Here is a 23,894-nt window from a genome sequence, read left to right as displayed (position 1 = left end):
ATCAAACCCTTGCTTAATCAATATAGAAAGCAAGTTGAAAACCAAAAAGATTTATACAAGTGACAACCACACACACTTGAGGCCAATTTATGATTAAATGATCTCATACCCAAAATATCTGGGGAAAAAAATGAATTCCTTATTTTCCCAAGGAATAAGCAAACTAAAACATAATATGCTATAGATATTTTAACTTATAACAGAAGAATTAAATTATTTAAATGCATGAAAAATAAGTTTTATTAAGATAAATTCTATGCACAACAATTAATTTAAAGATATAGCATCACACCAATTATTCTGTAATTGCTTTAAATAAATAGAGACCAATTTAGCTATGAGATTCACATCAACCCCTGGCTGAGTTAAAACTGGTCAGATTGCCTGTCTGTGGGTGAAAAGACCTCCTTATACATCCCCAGGCTATATTTATTTCATTTTGCCTGTTTCTTTGTATAGACATAGTATGACTTGATAAAGATCTCTATATTGGATCAGGATAAAGGAGCAAACCAGGTGTATTGAATATCAGCAGATCTTTAAGATGAGATTAATGCTCGCTTGTTCAAGTAATATTATAGAAATACATTGTTATTTCCATCATCTCAAAGATGTCTCCATGAAAAGTGTGTTAGAAAACTTTGGCAAAATAACTTATTGTTGGTTCACAAGCCACTTCAGATTTCCTTTCTGTGAAGTTATGTGTGTTCTATCAGCCCCATCAGACCTTATCAGATATTTCTTTATTCCAATAGAAAAATGTACTTTTAAACATAATCTTCTTGTATTATCATTGTCCTTCTGAAACTCTAAGTGTAAATTCTGTAATATAATACATGTTCCTGGCCACTCTAATGCTTTAGAAATTCAAAGTTCAAAAACATATAAATAAACTAATATGGATAGAGCATGATGATTAGGTAATTCAGTGACAATTTTATGCATTTCCTTAAGTAAAAATTGCACTTTACTAGTGACCTTGTCTCAAGAGCAACAGAGTAGTTGAGATGGGAATAAGAAATAGAAAATGCAAGCAGGGGTTTGGGTCATTCAGCATGGAAAAATAACAGTGATATATTTTCTAAGAGCGTTATTTCAAAGGAGTCTTTTATGTTAACAGTCATCATACAGATTTTTTTTTTCTCCTGTGTTCAGTGGTTGGAACATTATTCTCTTATTCAGGAAACTGTAAAAGATATATTTGGCTTTGGAAGTCCTACATGGTGGTAGGATATTTTCTCTTCCCTAGGTAATTTCTACTAATGCAGCTATCAATTATGCTTTCAAACGTTTCAATATCTCGCCCCACGTGTTATGGGTAGTGCAGGTTGGTTTTGTTTTATAGCCTTTGTTAATGCATTTGCAGATTGCGTTGAAAGAGTCTGAGAAAATTACTCCATACATCAGCATCAACAGTGCAAATTGTGTTTTGTTTTGTTTTTTTTCCATCTACATACTGTGCTGGTATACTACATTGTACAATCAGTTTTTAAAAAATGACTGAAGTTGGTTCTGGAAAGTTTTATGGCTGGAGCAAATGTACTTTTTAAAAGCTTTTCAAAATTGAGCAACAGAAAGGGAAGTAAACAAAACAGACTATGAAACTAAACATATATGCTGCCTTCTTCCCACCATCCAGATTCAGAAATACTTGTGACTTCTGACTTGATGATTAATGTAACATCACTTGTGAAATCAATGAAACTAAAATGTTTTCCATGTACGTAATGCTTTTCTCTACCTAATGAACTTTAAGTGAAGCTTTATTTATATAGATATGCTCAGTGTAAACAGAGGGGGTTATTTGGTAATTGTAAGTTAATTAATTATTCAGTTCAGTTCAGTCACTCAGTCATGTCCAGTTCTTTGTGAACCCATGGACTGCAGCACGCCAGGCTTTCCTGGCCTTCACCAACTCCCGGAGTTTCCTCAAACTCATGTCCATCAAGTAGATGATGCTGTCCAACCTTTTCATCCTCTGTCATCCCCTTCTCCTCCTGCCCTCAATCTTTCCCAGCATCAGGGTCTTTTCAAATAAGTCAGCTCTTCCCATCAGGTGGCCAAAGTATTGAAGTTTCAGCTTCAACATCAGTCCTTCCAAAGAACACCCTGGACTGGTCTCCTTTAGGATGGATTAGTTGCATCTCCTTGCAGTCCAAGGGACCCTCAAGAGTCTTCTCCAACACCACAGTTCAAACGCATCAATTCTTTGGCGCTCAGCTTTCTTCACAGTCCAACTCTGACATCCATACATGACCACTGGAGAAACCATAGCCTTGACTAGACAGACCTTTGTTGGCAAAGTAATGTCTCTGCTTTTGAATATGCTTTCTAGGTTGGTCATAACTTTCCTTCCAAGGAGTAAGTGTCTTTTAATTTCATGGCTGCAATCACCATCTGCAGTGATTTACAATGTTTTTAACCTGCATAGTATGAATTCTAATGTATTAATACATTAAACTGTTTAATTTTTATATCAAACTTGCTTTACTATCTACATTTACTTTTCTTTCTCCCTCTTGAGTACAGAGTGTGCCACATAGAACAAATTATAGGACATTTTGTTATTCTAATTCAATATCTTTCTCTTCCATGTGTCATGAATTTCAGTGTCAAGAACATTTCCGCAGAAGAAATAAAAACATTGTGCCCTTTATAATACACTTTCAAATATTTTCCTTACAGTGCTTTTTTATATTTTATTCAAAAATTTTTACAGCACAAAAACGAAACAGAGCATTACCTAATCAGAACACTAGTACCCAGTTGCTTCACTACGTTGATCTTCTCAGAAGATCAATTCATTGCTTGAGAAGCCTGCATTTACTCCTTGCCGCCGTCTCTAATCTCAATCTAAGATTGTCTACAATGTGGTCCAAACTACTTTTCCAGCCTTTTTTTCTCTTAGTTCTCCTGTCGTGCCAGCCTACTGTCTAGAAACCAAACATGCCTAGCGCTTTTCTTCCCCCATAACTTTACTCCTCCATAACTAGTCTTCTGAGACCTTTCCCCATCAAAACACATAGATCTTCCATGTACCTGAAGCCATTGGAGCTTTCGCTACTTCTGTGGATTTTAGTTTGTATGCAAAGAGAACTCATTATAAATTGCTTTGTGTAGGTGTGTAGGAGTTATGAGTCAGAGAAGGCAATGGCACCCCACTCCAGTACTCTTGCCTGGAAAATCCCATGGACGGAGGAGCCTGGTGGGCTGCAGTCCATGGAGTCGCTGAGGGTCAGACACGACTGAGTGACTTCACTTTCACTTTCCATTTTCATGCTTTGGAGAAGGAAATGGCAACCCACTCCAGTGTTCTTGCCTGGAGAATCCCAGGGACGGCGAAGCCTGGTGAGCTGCTATCTATGGGGTCGCACAGTCAGACAGGACTGAAGTGACTTAGCAGCAGCAGCAGCAGCAACAGGAGTTATGAGTAGGTTTAATGCTCTCTCTCCCCTACTCTTATCTTCTAGATAGAAATTTCTTTAAAAAAAAAAGAAATTTCTTAGAATTTCTCATTTTTTTAATTCAGAACAGTGTTTGGCAGGTGCCTTGCCCAAAGTATTCTATCAGCAAAATCTATTAAATGAAAATACATCATGAAGGAAACACATCAGATGCTTTGGTGAGGTTTTCACAGAATAAAAGGAATAAGAAGAATTGTTAAAACAATTATTATGTTTAAGTGGAGAGTCTTATGTTTATTAAGTCTTATGTTCAGATCAGATCAGTCACTCAGTCATGTCCGACTCTATGCGACCCCATGAATCGCAGCATGCCAGGCCTCCCTGTCCATCACCAACTCCCGGAGTTCACTCAGACTCACGTCCATTGAGTTGGTGATGCCATCCAGCCATCTCATCCTCTGTCGTCCCCTTCTCCTCCTGCCCCCAATCCCTCCCAGCATCAGAGTCTTTTCCAATGAGTCAACTCTTCGCATGAGGTGGCCAAAGTATTGGAGTTTCAGCTTTAGCATCATTCCTTCCAAAGTCTTATGTTAAGTGGAGAGTCTTAAGTGAAAGTCTTATGTTTAAGTGGAGATCCAAAGTGATACTGTCAGCTCAGATATAGACCTTCATTATCATTAAATAGTGACTTGATTTAGCTAAAACAGGTTCAGATTTCTTCAAGTATGTATTATGTCTCCAATAGTGTTACTTCAGTTCTTACCTCTAATATACACTCACCTGCCAAGAACACCATCTAGACTTTTGAGGCTATTGCTCATACATACATATACACACACACACAAATATATACATATTTATTCATTACAGAAAGAATAAAACATTTGTATTTAATAACAGAATAAATGTTTATCTAAATTTTCAGGCTTGATTTACATAAATAACACCTGCTAAATAAATCCTTGATAAAATAGAGATGAATTAAAATAATATCAATATTATTTTCAATGAATTTAACCATGAATGCTATAATTATTTGATTCCTCTCATATTAATGTTCTATTTTAAAAAGTCATTTGGATTTTCCTGATCTAAACAGCTTATAAATTTTGTTATATGCTTCCTGCAAAGACTTCTGCTCATCATTTTAATAGCAAGATTAAATTTGATGTTGTGGTAAACTGTGCCTGATGTGTTGATCGGGTATTCCATAGCAGATCAGAAAACACAGAAGAATTTTCCATTTTAGGCTTGAATGTCCCTAATTCACCATATGGTCACATCTTACTCCTTGTTAAAGTGAGGATCCATGTTAGTTCCCTATCATGTAGTTTTTATATTAGACACATCACAGAAATAACCTTGCTCTTTTTTGGTTGTTCAGTTGCTCCATCATGTTGGACTTTCTGGGACCCAATGGACTGCAGCACACCAGATCTCTCTGTGCCTCGTATCACAGAGATTACCCAAGTTCCTGTCCACTGAATTGGTGATGCCATCCAACCATTTCAACCTCTGTCGACCTCTTCTCCTTCAGCCTTCAATCTTTCCCAGCATCAGGGTCTTCTCCAATGAGCCAGCTCTTGACATCAGGTGGCCGAAGTATCAGAGCTCAGTTTCAGCACCAGTCCTTCCAATTAATATTCAGGGTTGATTTCCTTTAGGACTGACTGGTTTGATCTCTTTGCTATCCAAAGGACTCTCAAGAGTCTTCTCCAACACCACAGTTCCAAATTATCAATTCTTCAGCATTCAGCTTTTTTTTATGGTCTAACTCTCACATCCATGCATGACTACTGGGAAAACCTTAGCTTTTACTATATGGACCTTTGTTGCCAAAGTGAGGGTTCTGCTTTTTTAATACCCTGTCTAGGTTTGTCATAGTTTTTCTTCCAAGGAGTAAGTGCCTTTTAAGTTCGTGGTTGCAGTCACCATCCACAGTGATTTTGGAGCCCTAGAATATAAAATCTGTCACCATTGTTTCCCCATCATCTGCCATGAAGTGATGGAACTGGATGCCATGATATTTATTTTTGAATGTTGAGTTTTAAGCCAGCTTTTTCATGCTCCTCTTTCACCTTCATCAAAAGGCTCTTGAGTTCCTCTTCACTTTCTTACATAAGGGTGGTCTTATCTGCATATCTGGAGAAGGAAATGGCAACCCACTCCAGTGCTCTTGCCTGGAAAATCCCATGGACGGAGGAGCCTGGTGGGCTGCAGTCCACGGGGTCGCTAAGAGTCGGACACGACTGAGCAACTTCACTTTCACTTTTTACTTTCATGCATTGGAGAAGGAAATGGCAACCCACTCCAGTATTCTTGCCTGGAGAATCCCAGGGACAAAGGAGCCTGGTGGGAGGCCGTCTATGGGGTCACCCAGAGTCGGACACAACTGAAGCGACTTAGCAGCAGCAGCAGGAGCAGCGTCTCCATGTCTGAGGTTGTTGATATTTCTCCCGGCAGTCGTGATTCCAGCATGTGTTTCATCCAGCCCGGCATTTCACATGATGTATTCTGCATATAAATTAAATAAACAGGGTGACAATATACATCCTTGACATACTCCTTTCCCAATATGGAACCAGCGCATTTTTTCCATATCCAGTTATAACTGTTGCTTCTTGACCTGCATACAAATTCCACAGGAGGCAGTTAGGTGGTCTGGTGTTCCCACCTCTTTAAGAATTTTCCACATTTTGTTGTGATCCACATAGTCAAAGGCTCTAGCATGGTCAATGAAGCAGATATTTTTCTGGAATTCTCTTGCTTTTTCTATGATCCAACGGATGTTGGCAATTTGATCTCTGGTTCCTCTGCCTTTTCTAAATCCAGCTTGAACATCTGGAAGTTCTCCATTCATGTACTATTGAAGCCTATCTTGGAGCATTTTGAGCATCACTTTGCTAGCATGTGGAATGAGTTCAATTGTGAAGTAATTTGAATATTCCTTGGTATTGCCTTTCTTTGGGATTGGAATGAAAATTGACCTTTTCCAGTCCTGGCACTACTGAGTTTCCCAAATTTGCTAGCATATTGAGTGCAGCACTTTAACAGCACCATCCTTTATGATTTGAATAGTCAGTTGGAATTCCATCACCTCCACTAGCTTTGTTCATAATGATGCTTCCTAAGGCCCACTTGACTTCTCATTCCAGGATGTCTGGCTCTAGGTGAGTGATCATACCATTGTGCTTATCTGGGTCATTAAGATCTTTTTGTATAGTTCTATGTATTCTTGCCACCTCCTCTTAATATCTTCTGCTTCTGTTGCTGCTGCTGCTGCTAATTTACTTCAGTCATGTCCAACTCTGTGCGACCCCATAGACGGCAGCCCAACAGGCTCCTCCGTCCCTGGGATTCTCCAGGCAAGAACACTGGAGTGGGTTGCCATTTCCTTCTCCTCTGCTTCTGTTAGGTCCCTACTATTTCTGTCCTTTATTGAGCCCACCTTTACATGAAATGTTCCCTTGGTTTCTCTGGTTTTCTTGAAGAGATCTCTAGTCTTTCCCACTCTATTGTTTTCCTATATTTCCTTGCACTGATCACTGAGGAAGGCTTTCTTATTTCTCCTTGCTATTTTCTGGAACTCTGCATTCAGATCAGTATATCTTTCTTTTAACCTTTGCTTCTCTTCTTTTCTCAGCTCTTTTTAAGGCCTACTCAGACAACTATTTTTCACTTTTTGCATTTGTTTTTCTTGGGGATGGTTTCGATCCCTGCCTGCTGTACAGTGTTACAAACCTCCATCCATACTTCTTCAGGCACTCTGTCTATCAGATCTATTTCTCACTTCTATTGTATAATTCCTAGGGATTTGATTTAGGTCATACCTGAATGGCCTAGTGGTTTTTCCTGCTGCTACTGCTAAGTCGCTTCAGTCGTGTCCGACTCTGTGCGACCCCATCAGACGGCAGCCCACCAGGCTCCCCCATCCCTGGGATTCTCCAGGCAAGAACACTGGAGTGGGTTGCCATTTCCTTCTCCAATGCATGAAAGTGAAAAGTGAAAGTGAAGTCGCTCAGTTGTATCCGACTCTCAGCAACCCCATGGACAGCAGCCCACCAGGCTTCTCAGTCCATAGAATTTTCCAGGCAAGAGTACTGGAGAGGGGTGCCATTGCCTTCTCCAGTGATTTTTCCCTACTTTCTTTAATTTAAGTCTGATATTGCAATAAGGAGTTCATAATCTGAGCTTCAGTCAACTCCCAGTTTTGTTTTTGCTGATTGTATACAGCTTTTCCATCTTTGCCTAAAAAGAATATAATCAATCTGATTTCAGAATCAACCATCTTGCGATGTCCATGTGTAGAATCCTCTCTTGTGTTGTTGGAAGAGGGTGTTTGCTATGACCAGTGCATTCTCTTAGCAAAACTCTGTTAGCCTTTGTCCTTTTTCATTTTGTACCACAAGGCCAAATTTGCCTGTTACTCGAGGTATGTCTTGACTTCCTCCTTTAGCGTTCCAGTCCCCTACAATGAAGTTTAGTTCAGTTCAGTCACTCAGCTGTGCCTGACTCTTTATGACCCCATGAACCACAGCACACCAGGCCTCCCTGGCATCACCAACTCCTGGAGTTTACCCAAACCCATGTCCATTGAGTCGGTGATGCCATCCAACCATCTCATCCTCTGTCGTCCCCTTCTCCTCCTGCCCTCAATCTTTCCCAGCATCAGGGTCTTTCATGAGTCAGCTCTTCACATCAGGTGGCCAAACTACCTAATGCGAAGGAGTTTCAGCTTCAGCATCAATACTTCCAATGAACACCCAGGACTGATCTCCTTTAGGATGGACTGATTGGATCTCCTTGCAGTCCAAGGGACTCGCAAGAGTCTTCTCCAGCACCACAGTTCAAAGCATCAATTCTTCAGTGCTCAGCTTTCTTCACAGTCCAACTTCCACATCCATACATGACCACTGGAAAAACCATAGCCTTGACTAGACAGACCTTTGTTGGCAAAGTAATGTCTCTGCTTTTTAATATGCTCTCTAGGTTGGTCATAACTTTGCTTCCAAGGAACAAGTGTCTTTTAATTTCATGGCTGCAATCATCATCTGCAGTGATTTTGGAGCCCAAAAAAATAAAGTCTGACACTGTTTCCACTGTTTTCCCATCTATTTGCCATGAAGTGATGGGACCAGATGCCATGATCTTCAGAGTTTTCTGAATGTTGAGTTTTAAGCCAACTTTTTCATTCTCCTCTTTCACTTTCATCAAGAGGCTCTTTAGTTCTTCTTCACTTTCTGCCATAAGAGTGGTGTCATCTGCATATATGAGGTTATTGATATTTCTCCTGGCTATCTTGATTCCAGCTTGTGCTTCCTGTAGCCCAGAGTTTCTCATGATGTCTCTCATATAAGTTAAATAAGCAGGGTGACAATATACAGCCTTGACATACTCCTTTTCCTATTTGGAACCAGTCTGTTGTTCCATGTCCAGCTCTAACTGTTGCTTCCTGACCTGTATACAGGTTTCTCAAGAGGCAGATCAGCTGGTCTGGTATTCCCATCTCTTTCAGAATTGAAAGGACATCTTTTTTTAGTGTTGATTGTAGAAAATCTTGTAGGTCTTCACAGAACTATTCAACTTAAGGTTCTTCAGCCTTAGTGGTTAGGGCATAGACTTGGATTACTGTGATATTGAATGATTTGCCTTGGAAAAGAGCAGAGATCATTCTTTTGTTTTTGAGACTGCACCCAAGGACGGCATTTCAGAGTCTTTTGTTGTCTGAGTGCTGGTCCATTTCTTTTAAGGGATTCTTGACCACAGTAGTTGATATAATGGTAATGTGAATTAAATTCACCCATTCTGGTCCATTTTAGTTTGCTAATTCCAAAAATGTCAATGTTCACTCTTGCCATCCCTTGTTTGACCCTTTCCAATTTACCTTGACTCATGGACCTAACATTCCAGGTTCCTATGAAATATTGTTCTTTACCAACATTGGGCTTTATTTTCACCACCAGTCATATCCACAACTTGGCATTGTTTCTGCTTTGGCTCAGCCTTTCATTCCTTCTAGAGCTATTTCTCTGCTCTTCTCCAATAGCATATTGGGCACCTACTGACCTGGGGAGTTCATCTTTCAGTGTCCTATCGTTTTGCCTTTCATACTGTTCCTGGAGTTCTCAAGGCAAGAATGCTGAAGTGGTTTGCCATTCCCTTTTTCAATGGGCCACGTTTTATCAGTACTCTCCACTATGATCCGTCTGTCTAGAGTGAGCCTATGCAGCATGGCTCATGGTTTCATTGCATTAGGCAAGGTTGGTCCATGTGATCAGTTTGGTTAGTTTTCTATGATTGTGGGTTTCATCCTGCCTGCCGTCTGATTGATGAGGATAAGAGGCTTGTGCAAGCTTCCAGATGGGAGGGACTGGCTGTGGGGAAAACTGGGTCTTGTTCTGGTGAGCAAGGCTATGCTCAGTAAATCTTTAATAAAATTTTCTGCTGATGGGTGGGGCTGTCTTCCCTCCCTGTATTTTGACTTGAGGCCAAACTATGGTAGGTATGATGGCAGTAACGTTAACCTCCTTCAAAAGGACTTATGTCAGCATGCGGGGCCTCTCAGGACTGTTGTAGTCAATGTCCCTGGCCCCTAGGCAGGCCACTGTCGACCCACGCCTCTGCCAGAGACGCCCAAGCACTCATAGGCAAGTTTGGCTCAGTCTCTTCTGGGATCACTGCTCCTTTCTTCTGGGTCTTGATGCACACACAGTTTTGTTTGTGCCCTCCAAGACTGTTTCCCTAGCCCTGTGGAATTTCTGTAATCAAATCCTTCTGACCTTCAAGATCAGATTCTCTGGGGATACTCAGTCCATTTGCTGGACCCCCAGGTTGGGAAGTCTTTTGTGGGGCATGGGACTTTTACAGCAGGATGAGAACTTCTTTGGTATAATTGTTCTCCAGTTCGTGAGTCGCCCACCTGGCAGCTCTGTAGTGGAGCTAACAGCGACCTCCTTCAAGAGGACTTATGCCAGGTGCCATGCCTCCCAAGATGCTCTTGCCAGAGTCTGGGTCTCCATGGCAGGCCACTGCTTAGTACATCATTAACATGATGTGCTCACTGCTGTGAAACAGATGTATGGATCGGGATGCTATGGACAGGGACCTTTTATTCTGCTTCATTTGTTCCATGCCACTCCTAGAATAGTCCTAGAGAAATACAAGGACATTTGCTGAGTTTTTCCTATTAGAGAAATGGAACTGTGTGTTGACATGGGACCACCTCCAGTATATTGACAATTAGACTATAATTTATATTCAGCTCAGAGAACGTTTGTGCTTCCCCCAACCTCTGCCAACCAGGTTTACTATTCTTAATATAATTAGCAGTTAAATGATTTCATTACATTGACATTTGAGTCCATGTTTTGATTGTTCGTAAAATTAGATATCCACATGTGGTAGATGATATTACATAGACTCCATTAGTCTCTTAAAGTGAATTATTGTATGATTATGTTCTGAGTCTCCCCTATATCAAAGAGATGGAAATGATAATAAAATCAGTTTCTTTTCAAAAATGACATGATCTTAAAGAGGAAATTACAATGCTAGGGGATTCTATGGCAAAAACCACAGTGACACCACTGAGAACCACAGTAAAAATTCACTTGTATCATATGTAATTCCAAAAAATTTTTCATTTTAAATTGAAGATGGCTCTCTTGAGTTTTCTATCAGAAGGCCTAAAACTCAGGCCCTTATAATCCCTGCCTAGAATCCTGCCTGCAAGGGAATTTGCCTGTTCTAAGGAATTAGTTCTCAGGAATTAATCTTGATTGTATTCCTTTTGTCAGTGAAAATTAGTTGCCATTTGCATTAGACACCTAAAGGATCAAAGAGTAGGAGCTGAGAAAGCAGCCTCATTTGATCTGCTGATACTCTATTCATTATATCATTTCATGGGTGAAATGAAAGTCTCTTTCAAACTTAAGTAAAATAATGGCAAATTTTTACATAAAATTTTATTGAAGTCTCCCCCAAATTTCTAATACTAGAGGACTCAACTGCTTTGTCTAGTGAAAAATTTATTATGACTTAACTATATATCCCCCATGATAACTTATTGGATACTCATTTCTCTCAAATATATTTAGCTTTTTACAACATTTTTGAAATCTATGTATAAATCATTAGTTTAGAATTGCATAGGATTGCATTTATGGTTATTTTAAGAAAAATCATTTTATCAGAATTAAGTGGTTAGTTCTTATAGTCAGTGTCTTATTTAGTTTCTTCTCCCTTTTGGTCTTTTCTGTTTATCAATTTGTCTTCATCCACTGATGGGGGAATCTAGAATCTGGTGTTCTGAAACTCTGACTTCATATGCATTTATTATCAGAAGGGAAATCCCATTTTATGTTTTGAAATTCTTACCATTTCCAATACCTGCACATCTAATTCTAAGAACTAGTTTTTAAAAGATGCTTTCTCCAAGTAACATTTTTTGGATTTGGTTTTTGTTTTTAATTTCTAAAGCTTTTAGATTAAATAAACATTGTCCAATTAAAGAGTTGAGAGCTTGGCTGTTTAAATTAACATGAACTTTGTGTTCAGTCATCACATAACATCTTTTAGCCATCCCTTTGGCAATTAGTTCTTAACTTTGGTATTCACTTGGTTGACTCTAGTTAGAAAATGTATCTCTACACAGCCATGACGGTGCATTTTTACTTCCTGCCTAATTCTGTGTGAGCTATGTAGGTATTTGAAGTTAAAAATAGGAGGATGAATGTTTTATGCATCTCATAAATATATCCTTGAAGGTAATCCCACAGTAGTAAATCCTTATATGTAGATGAAACGATTCTGTTGATTTAGAAATCTTTTGTTTAATGTAGGAATGATGCTATTCAGGTAAAATTTCCAGGAGTAGTAATGAATTTTACAAAGGTTACATATTGAACATTCCTTGAAAAGATTTCTACTTTTAAGGCTTTTTTATTCTTTGGAGATTAGACATATTCAATTACTTTTTGAAATCAAAGATCCCTCATTAAATCAAATAACCTATTGTTTGTTTCCTTAGGATAGGTATTGTGTTACCCCATCTTACAGATGAAGCCATTAAGATGCAGAAAACATTTGAACTGCTTCAGGTGATACACATCAAATAAGTAGAAGAGGAATGTCTAGAAAATAGGTTTTCTACATTCTCGAAGTCCGTTCCAACACTACAGAGACCTTGTTGCAAAGGAAAAATAGAATTCTGATACAGAGTGGAATGTAGATACTGACTCTACCACTTAACTAATTCCAAATAAGTGGTGACCTAAGTTTGCTCATATGCTAATAGAGATTTAACACCTACTTCACCATGTCCTTGTGAAGATGAATGTGATAAATATATGCAGTCTGCTGAGTGCAGCGTATTAAATAGCAGTTATAATTACTCTTTAAAATCGTCTGCTTCCCAGAAATGAATCTTTGAGGAGGGCATTTTTCATGTGAATATAAAGGGCCAGGATACCTATGAGCAAATTTGTATTGATGTTTGTATCTGTACACTTTTTTTAATGTACCAGCAAGAAAGAGATAACAAAGATGGTGTCTTGGAACTAGTTTAATGTGATAAATTGCTTACTTTCTGTTTTATCTCTATACTTGTTCCCCAATTAAATAGAAAGGACTGAAGATCACTTTGTCTCTAGCCCTGAACTTCCAACTTGGTATTTTTCCATGGTGCTGAACTGAGCCCATCAGCATAGAACTGTAAAAATTTCATGCATACATCCCAACATCATGGTTCTTTGGGCTTGAATTTGCAGTAAGTCAAGGTTCAAATGTCATTTTCTCTCTTTTGATCTTAAAGCTATATTCAGAATTGCTGCCCAACCCTTCCCACCCAACCTCAAAAAATTGAGGACTTTGAGTCATCTTGTTTTCATTTCTTGTCACTTCATCATGCGTTATTAGGGCACGTGTGGTTTTTATATCTACTTTGGAGCCCTTTGTAAAGCTATATGGTGGCCTTCTCCTTTTTATAAAGCCAACAATTAAGTCAGCATCTACGTCATGTGAATATTCTCCACTGTCACTAATTGTTGGAGCACCAGAATCTGTAGACAAATCAAAACCATCTGAAACTAGTCCATTTGTTTTGTCTTCTCTTTCCCTTAAGCCTTTCTCATCTTTTATACCCCTGGCCACCCAAAGAGACACTAATTCGGCCAGCAGCGACCCTTCAGCTTTCTTAAAGGGGCATCACCATCAGCAATCTTGATTTGAACATTGAACCATAAGGCATGTTCTTCTGTCTTATGACAAAGCTGGGAAAGTGGCCCCTCTCAAGTGGATCAGCCTTCATTGGCAAACTAATATCAATTCATAGCTTCAGGGGCCTTTCAGGATATTTGACTAGGCCTTTCTAGTTAAAGAACAGTACATCTTTCATCCTCATGTGATAGATCGTTGATTCTCTTTGCAAAAAATGTGTGGCAGAATGGGTGCTGATAAGAAAACAAGGTAGGGTCTCCACAGCTGTCTCAGGATCATCAACCGTGCTTGATGGGCACAGAATCATTTTTCGGTGGCTACCAAACCACCCTTACGGCAGAAAGTGAAGAAGAACTAAACAGCCTCTTGATGAAAGTGAAAGAGGAGAGTGAAAAAGTTGGCTTAAAACTCAACATTCAGAAAACTCTGAAGATCATGGCATCTGGTCCCATCACTTCATGGCAAAAAGGGAAACAGTGGAAACAGTGGCAGACTTTATTTTGGGGGGCTCCAAAATCACTGCAGATGGTGACTGCAGCCATGAAATTAAAAGACACTTGCTCCTTGGAAGGAAAGTTATGACCAACCTAGAAAGCATATTAAAAAGCAGAGATATTACTTTGCCAACAAAGGTCCGTCTAGTCAAGGCTATGGTTTTTCCAGTGGTCATGGATGGATGTGAGAGTTGGACTGTGAAGAAAGCTGAGTGCTGAAGAATTGATGCTTTTGAACTGTGGAGAAGCATCTTGCGAGTCCCTTGGACTGCAAGGAGATCCAACCAGTCCATTCTAAAGGAGATCAGTCCTGGGTGTTCATTGGAAGGACTGATGTTGAAGCTGAAACTCCAATACTTTGGCCACCTGATGCAAAGAGCTGACTCATTTGAAAAGACCCTGATGCTGGGAAAGATTGAAGGCAGGAAAAGAAGGGAATGACAGAGGATGAGATGGTTGGATGGCATTGCTGACTCAATGGACATGAGTTTGGGTGAACTCCGGGAGTTGGTGATGAACAGGGAGGCCTGGCGCACTTCGGTTCATGGGGTCGCAAAGAGTTGGACACAACTGAGCAACTGAACTGACTGAACTGAACCAATCATTATTCCAGTACATATTCTGAGCTCAAAATATACTCTGCCCATCTCCATCAACAGAGGAATGTTTAAGCACCACCTCATTGTAGGGAAACAAATGTGTACCTCTAATTATCAATTCAAAATCAGTATTGAAACTGGGGAAAGCACTGGGAAAATAAACAAGTAAGAGCTAAATTATGTTACAGAATACCAGTGCTCAACAAGCTTGTAGGAAAGAAACATATAAGAGTGGTTTTCTTCAATTTGTTTTATTATTATATAAGTATAGTTGATTTACAATGTCATGTCAGTTTCTGGTATGTAGCAGAGGGATTCAGTTATACATAAATATAATAGTTTGCAGTTGTTAATCGCAAACTCCCAGTCCCTCCCCACCTTCCCCTTGACAACTACAAGTCTGTTCTCTATGCCTGCGAATCTGTTTGTTTTTCATAGATAGGTTCATTTGTGTCATATTGTAGATTCCCCATATAAGCAATATATGATATTCGTCTTTCTCTGACTTCACTTCACTTAGTGTGATCATATCTAAGTCCATTCGTATTGCTGCAGAGAGCACTATTTCATCCTTTTTAATGGCTGAGTAGTATTTGATTGTGTATATGTATACCGCATTTATCTATTGACAGACACTTACATTGCTTTCATGTCTTGGCTATTGTAAATGATAGGAAGCCAGTTGATCATCAAAGGCATCATGGAGGTATCTACAGTTGTGCCTGGTGGGTCTTAAATGAAATAGCTCTTCATGAAATTAAGTATAGACCCTAAGAGTTTCTTCAGCTTTCTTAGATGAACAGTAACAATTCTATGACTTTGTAGAAAAAGACTATGTAAATTCCTGCTATTTCATGGCTTCTTTTGAACACTCTCCCTTTCTATTCACTTGAAGACTCTAGATGTGGAAGCAGAGAGTATATAGAGTCATTTTAATAAGAACAGATAAAAATTTCTTCATCTGGATGCTTCTATCAATAGTATATGTAAATGTCATTTCACATATGCCAAAGCTATATATCACAATTTACATTCTGCCTTCTATATTAAAGTTTCTTTTCATGGGATTTATTTCCCATTACTTGAAATCAATACATTCCTCTTTTATTCATCTTTTTCTCCTCCTACCCCCATTTCTCATCATTTAAAACTCATACCTGGCTATTCTCTTCTACAGAAATGTTTACAGTTGCCCATTTTAATAGACAGAACTACATACAGAAATATTTAGAAATGGAAGGCACCTTAGAAAATCACCTTTTTCCACACTCTCATTTCATGGCACACCAAGGAGCAAGGTTAAACCTGCAAGACTGATGTAATTGAGGTCAAAATAAATTAAGTGATTTGCCTAAAGTCACACACTAGACAAGACAGTTTTACTTTCATCAACATGCAATATTATTCATTCAAAAAACATTTATTTGTGTGATAGGCACAATCCTAGGAGCTGAAGGCCAACAGAGGCTCCCCTAGGCGCACTTCTGTTCATGACACTGTTTCTTCAGGTATCTTCTCCCTTAGCTGTGTTCACTGTGGCTTTCTGCTATCCCTTTTTAAAAACAGTTTTATTTCTTCACGCATTGATAATGTCTTTATCTTCACCCAGGCCCAATTAACTTCCCCCAGCTTTTCATTTAATTAGTTCTCATCCTCCTTTTCAAGGTGCAAACTGACTCCTGACTTGGTGCCATTTTGCCTCATTATCAGGCCCCCATTCTAAAATAATTATTTTGAGTATAACGAAAATGTTAAATGTGGTTGAACCCAGTATGTGATTTGTTATAACTCTGACTGCGAACAAATGGTTTACAGTATGTTTTCACTTGTATAACAAAATGTCACATCAGAAAAATGAGCAGACCCTTCATCCTTCCCCTGACCCCGCCCACTTCAGTCTTTGTCGGTAAATATCGGCTTCTATTGTAATGGCAGGCTTGTTAGGCTTAAGCATCTTAAGTGATTGTCAATGGTTACACACAAAAAAATAGAAAATGTTCCTTCCTCTACTATGGCCTTTTGGCCTCCTACCTTCTTTTAAAAGAAAGTCCATATTCTGTGTTGTTGCCCGATTGTTCCTACTAGCAAATACAGTGATTGCATCGAGTTACAGAACATTTGTTTATTTACTCTATTACTTGATGGAATATTTTTCTTTTATCACCTAATACTCCCTAATAGTTATCTAGATAAATGTCATTATCTTTTGTAGTTACAGACAGAATAAAACCATCTTGTGCCTAATGAACAAAACAAGAATAGCCACAGGGTAGTGTTTCATAGAGATATTGAAAAATGGCATTTTGTATTATTTATGTTTTTTAGCAGATAGTTTTGCATTCTCTTTTGGGGTCATGTTTGCTGTTTCAAACTTTCATAAAACATTGCAAGAATAGGACAGGAAGTTCTCATGTGCCCTTTACCTCAGTTAACCAACTGTTTATATTTTATCCTATATGTCAGTTTCTCTTTCAGTCTCATAAACAGTCACCATATTATATACCTATATATATAGTCATCATATTATATGTGTGTATACACAGTTCATATATTTTTCAAACCATTTGGAGAATAAGTTGCAGACAGGGTATGACTTATCCTAAATACTTTAGCATATATTTCAATGTATTTCCTGAGTACAGGACATTCTCTTACATCATACAAAACAAGAATCAAACACAGGTAATATGTCATTGACATAATACCGTTACCTAATTTGTAGTCCATATTCAAATTTCATCCTCTGTCATGATAACGTTCTTAATAGCTAAGTGTTTTGTCCCACTGGCCTAGGATCCAATCTAGAATCGTGTCATCCATTTAGTTGTCATGCTGTGCTTTACTTTTTTGTTTAAAAGCTTATATTCAGTCACTAATGACCTGGACAGTATCTCTTTTTAAAGTAATTTCTGCAGGATGACTACTGTTCCAAGAACAGGAAATTAAGCCAAAGCTGGCTACCAAAATCCATTAGCAATAGGAATATCTGTGCTGAGGAAACAGCACATCAGCTGTAAAGCCCTGTTGTGACTGCAAGTTTTGGCATTATAGGAAGACAGTAAAATAAAGAGAACTCTGAGTTTATCACTACTTTTCAGTTTTGAAATTTAAAACTTGGGAGAGAGCTACTGTTGCCTTTCTAGTCAAAGAATAGTGTTTACAGATAGCTATGTTACACCGATTTGCAGTAAGCACTTAAATCCAAACCTAAATAAATATTTAGCTCTGTGCTGTGTTAGTGAAACCTCAGTTAAAATCAATATTTTCATCAGAATGAAATACTGGAGATATTTTTTAAAGTCTGGATGTAAATATTGTCATTTTTTAATCTAAAAGTCCTCTTTAAAAAAAAAAGCTGCATATTTTTAAATGTCTAGAATTAAAGTGAATGCAATTAGGTCCTTCCCCTCAAAAAAAAAAAAAAAAAAAAAAAAGCAAGTAACAGATTTGTAGTATTTATGATGCCCAAAGCATGCAGTATTTTACTTAGCTCTGTAAATAGAATTATGATGAGGGCTACAGGGTTTTAGCAGTGATTTCTAGTCACTGTTGAGCAATAGTAATCCCTAAGTCTCAGAAAATTTTCTTTTTCTTTTTCCCCATGTCAAGCTTCCTTCTAAAACTAGATAAAAAGAACATGAAAGAGCCTTTGGTTTTAAAGTAAATGAACCTACCTAAACAGATTCATTTTATTTTTTTAAAGTATTGTAATAACATGCAAAAGTACCAAGTCTTGATGTCAGAAAACTGAGTTAGACCCACTGATAGCAATTACACTACTGAAAATCCAGATAGATGACGGGAGGTGCAAAATCCTCCCGTGTTATTTTCACACTTTCCCTCTAAAAACAAGAGATGTTTACACATGCAAGAGACAGAAATTAGCTACCAGAAAAATACTATGCACATCCATATTCAGCACATAGATTAAAAATAAAATAGTTGTTTGTTCCTTACAGTAGAACAGGCTTACCCATTCATCCTTGTGATAGATATGCATACAAGACCAAAATGAAATCGAATCCCTGCAGATGGCTCATAAGTCACAAAAACTGTTTAATCTTTTCACGGCATCCCTTTGGGAAGCCTGCCCCTTGGTAAGTAATAATATGCAATATATATAATGTCAAATATTTTAGTTTTTTAGTAGAAAGCCTTCTTTTGCTCTAACAGGTTTTTCCCCATATTTCTTACAAAGAGATTTATGTCACTGTGTTACCTTAATGTGTATGTCCACAGCATTCTGTCGTAGCTTTTGTTTTACATAAGAAAAGTGTCAGTATTCAGGAACCATGTATGCAAAGCTGATCGAAAATTGACTGTGGCTCAGAGGCATATTTTAAGAGGCAGTCAGGTAAATCTAAATGCAGTTTTACCATCGCTCTTTCTAATGGATTTTGCTAGAAAACAGTCAAGTTTCAAGCAGGACTAAAATGAAAGGAGACCTTGGAGTCTTAACCATTGAACAGATGCTCTAAATGCAGCTTTGAAAATATAGCTGTCACTTCAGATCTTTTCCACTGAGTTCCTATGTAAGCCAATTGCCAGAGCTTCTGGCATTATAATGTTTTCATAGTTATGTGTAAAATAGACACTGTGAGAACTCATAAAACAGAGCAATGAGCCTATTATCAACCTATTTTTAACTATTTCTTGGTTTTCATTCTAAATATTTGGAAGACCAAAACTAATGAGAACTTATAACAAAACGGCACTTTTGTAGCACTGTGATATTGTTCATTTGTGAGTTGCTAACTTGTCAAACCAAATCAGAAACTCTTGAATCTTTATTACATTAAAACAATTCCCGATATTGACTCTTGGGAAGATTTAATTTTCCTCTCTAAACTGAAAATTTTCCTTTCTGTAATGATGTAAGGTTTTTTCCTTACCCCAGTAGTATTATATATATATATATATGTGTGTGTGCATATGGATATAATGTATATAGATACTAGTATGTGTATGTATATATACTCACAATAGGAAATTCTGGACCTGATTTGCCTTGGAAAATAGGCAAATAAGTATAATATATTGAAGTGCTCTTAACTTGACTGAAAATATAAAATCTAAGAATAACATGAGATGTAGAAGTTTAATTTATAATAATTATATGATACTAAATATAGCAAGAGGGTAATTGACTACTGAATAAAAGAATAGAATATTCTCCAACAATGTCTGTCTAAATTACTAGCATTTCAGTTTTCAAACTGAAAAACTATAATGCAGGCAATAGCATAACTTCCACAAAATCAGAGTATAAACTATGCACAGAACCTTGATCTCTAAATCTTCAACTTTGAAATCCCTATTCTATCCATCTTATACTGTATCTACTAAGTATATATATGGTACTGTATTGTATTTGGATGTATATATTGCAAGATGTTTAAGTAGAAACATTAAATAATAAAATGAAGCAATTCTAGTTCCTGACAATATGAAACGCCTCTGCACTGTGTGTGTTCACCTAACCACTGTGCATATGGTTTCCTTTTAGGAAAAACACCCAAGAGAAAGAAAACAAAGAACAAAATACCCCAGAATTCCAAAAGAACAGTAAGTGTTTTAATGACACAATTATTATTCTAGAGCTTCTATAAACTTAGAAAACCTTAATTTTTTTTTAATAGAAATGTTCACCTTGGTATTTTCTAAGATAAGAAACTAACATACTAAATAAAGTGCAGCCTTCTAAAACTCAATTTCAATTTACTGGAGCAAACTGATAATCATTTATCCTATAATCCTCTTAGATAAGAGGCCAGGGCAATCCTTGTGATGTGTATATGTGGCAGAAATGTTTACGTTGGTTCCATCATATCTTTTGACTAGTATCATATCATTTTAAACTCTATAGAAGAAGAAAAGTAATAAGTAAAATTTAATCAAAGTACCTCACATTATCTGCAGGTGATACAAAATTTTTTTTAACTTCAAACAAAACTTTAAGCAGAAACAATGTGCTTGGCTTGTTTATAGTCATTACATTAGAATTATTAAAAAATAGCAACCATCCGCAGGCTTTAAAATGGAGCTTAATCTCAGTAGTGCCTTTCTTTCCAATCTTTTCACAGCTTAATTATGACCTGTATTTCCTTACATAGCTAATATTTGATAGTAATAATTGCTTTTCTAAATATGTTTTTATTAAACAAAATTTAGTGCATTCTTGATGTCATTCTTTCTAGTAGAACTACTGATATTATAATGATTTCCTAGATGTAACAATTATAAATTTTAAATATGTGAAGAGCAAAAAAATAAATATAGAAAAGCAAAACCCACTTTGATGACCTATGGTATACCACTATTTAATACCCTGGTAGTTTTGAAATGAGTTTGCAGATGCATTTATCTAAAACAGAATCACTGAAGTAAAATGAAGAAACAAGATGATAGGTCTATATTTTGATATATATCAAAATAGAATAAAATCCAATGGAAAGGATGTGTGATGCAAAAAAAGAAATTCATAAATAATTTTCTAGGATATATACAAATTATACTTACATAATAAGATTTTCTAACACCTGAAGAACTTTAATGCATGAATTACATCTTAATTTTAAATGATTAAATACATTTAATCATGCTAATGATGATATATGTGATTTATCTTGTTTGTTTTTGAAGTGTGAGAGAGGCAGGGAAAGAATTTTCTTTTGCTTACCTACCTGAATAGTATCCTCGTGCTGCTTTACTTTACACAAAGTACATAATTTAAAAAGGATATTTTATTTCTTTAAAATTCTATTAAATAGTTATGAAACAAAATAATCTGAATTAAAATGATGTTGCCCACATGTATATTCAGTCAGTCAGTCAGTTCAGTCACTCAGTTATGTTGGACTCTTTGCGACCCCATGGACCACAGGACACCAGGCCTCCCCATCCATCACCAACTCCCGGAGTTTACTCAAACTCATGTCCATTGAGTCGGTGATGCCATCCGACCATCTCATCCTCTGTCGTCCCCTTCTCCTCCTGCCCACAATCTTTCCCAGCATCAGGGTCTTTTCAAATGAGTCAGCTCTTTGCATCACGTGACCAAAGTATTGGAGTTTCAGCTTCAACATCAGTCCTTCCAATGAATATTCAGGCCTGATCTCCTTTAGAATGAACTGGTTGGATCTCCTTGCAGTCCAAGGGACTCTCAAGAGTCTTCTCCAACACGACAGTTCAAAAGCATCAATTCTTTGGTGCTCAGCTTTCTTTATAGTCCAACTCTCACATCCATACATGACTACTGGAAAAACAATAGCCTTGACTAGACAGACCTTTGTTGACAAAGTAATGTCTCTGCTTTTGAATATGCTGTCTAGGATGGTCATAACTTTCCTTCCAAGGAGTAAGCATCTTTTAATTTCATGGCTGCAGTCACCATCTGCAGTGATTTTGGAGCCCAAAAAAATAAAGTCTGTCACTGCTTCCACTGTTTCCCCATCTATTTCCCATGAAGTGATGGGACCAGATGCCATGATCTTCGTTTTCTGAATGTTGAGCTTTAAGCCAACTTTTTCACTCTCCTCTTTCACTTTCATCAAGAGGCGTTTGAGTTCCTCTTCACTTTCTGCCATAAGGGTGGTGTCATCTGCATATCTGAGGTTATTGATATTTCTCCAGGCTATCTTGATTCCAGCTTGTGCTTTATCCAGCCCAGCGTTTCTCATGATGTACTCTGCACATAAGTTAAATAAGCAGGGTGACAATATACAGCCTTGACGTACTCCTTTTCCTATTTGGAACCAGTCTGTTGTTTCATGTCCATTTTAACTGTTGCTTCCTGACCTGCATACAGATTTCTCAAGAGGCAGGTCAGGTGGTCTGGTATTCCCATCTCTTGAAGAATTTTCCACAGTTTGTTGTGATCCACACAATCAAAGGCTTTGGCATAGTCAATAAAGCAGAAATAGATGTTTTTCTGGAACTCTCTTGCTTTTTTGATGATCCAATGGATGTTGGCACTTGATCTCTGGTTCCTCTGCCTTTTCTAAAACCAGCTTGAACATCTGGAAATTCATGGTTCACATATTGCTGAAGCCTGGCTTGGAGAATTTTGAGCATTACTTTACTAGCACGTGTGATGAGTGCAATTGTGCGGTAGTTTGAACATTCTTTGGCACTGCCTTTCTTTGGGATTGGAATGAAAACTGACCTTCTCCAGTCCTGTGGCCACTGCTGAGTTTCCAAAATTTGCTGGCATATTGAGTGCAGCACTTTCACAGCATCATCTTTTAGGATTTGGAATAGCTCAACTGGAATTCCATCACCTCCACTAGCTTTGTTCGTAGTGATGCTTCCTAAGGCCCATTTGACTTCACACTCCGAGATGTCTCGTTCCAGATAATTGATCATACCATCATGATTATCTGGGTCGTAAAGATCTTTTTTGTATAGTTCTGCTGTGTATTCTTGCCACCTTTTCTTACTATGTTCTGCTTCTGTTAAGGCCATACCATTTCTGTCCTTTATCAAGCCCATCTTTGCATGAAATGTTCCCTTAGTATCTCTAATTTTCATGAAGAGATCTCTAGTCTTTCCCATTCTGTTGTTTTTTTCTACTTCTTTGCACTGATCACTGAGGAGGTCTTTCTTATCTCTCCTTGCTATTCTTTGGAACTCTGCGTTCAAATAGGTATATCTTTCCTTTTCTTGTTTGCCTTTTGCTTCTCTTCTTTTTCACAGCTATTTGTAAGGCCTCCTCAGACAGCCATTTTGCCTTATGTCTTAACCTTCAGAGAATTTATGAGTAAGGGGTGTCAGTGCTTTGATTAAAGCATGATATAAGGTGAAGAGACTGGATATTACAATGACTATTTTTCTTGTTTTTATCTATAGAATATGTGCTTGTATTATAAGCCCATTACTATTAAATGAACTTCAACAACTTGCATTTGAAACAATCATTACAAAATGGTAATTGATAAAATATTACTAAAGATTTTTAGAGCACATTGTACTTGTCTTTCACAAACTTCTTGTGCTTAAGAAAATAAGGACAGAGGATAATTTTGGATACTGTATATTAACAATTTTCTTCTCAATTGCTGAACACTCAGTGGTACTTTAATAACTCAATGGATCAGCTTTTTATAGACCCTAAATACACTGGAAAATAATAATACAGAGAGGATACGTTTGAAAAAATCAGATGCTCAGGAAGGTTTCTTAGA

At 37.6% G+C, this 23,894-nt stretch overlaps 1 protein-coding gene across 3 annotated transcripts in view; it reads left to right on the top strand.

Annotated features, from left to right (window-relative positions):
* The window catches only part of SYT1 (synaptotagmin 1), a 622,866-nt gene that overhangs the window by 193,580 nt on the left and 405,392 nt on the right, over positions 1-23,894 (top strand). The window contains exon 1 of one of the 3 annotated variants that reach the window (XM_025284415.2): positions 20,202-20,277. The exons of the other annotated variants lie outside the window; for them this stretch is intronic. The gene's annotated coding sequence lies outside the window, so the exon portion shown is untranslated. Of the gene's footprint in view, positions 1-20,201; positions 20,278-23,894 lie in introns of those variants that run through there. 3 annotated transcript variants of the gene reach the window in all.

Source organism: Bubalus bubalis, chromosome 4 (genome assembly GCF_019923935.1).
Source record: "Bubalus bubalis isolate 160015118507 breed Murrah chromosome 4, NDDB_SH_1, whole genome shotgun sequence".
Lineage (NCBI taxonomy): Eukaryota > Metazoa > Chordata > Mammalia > Artiodactyla > Bovidae > Bubalus > Bubalus bubalis.
The sequence above is the reverse complement of the archived record's forward strand: the minus strand, read 5'-3'. Positions and strand labels throughout refer to the sequence as shown.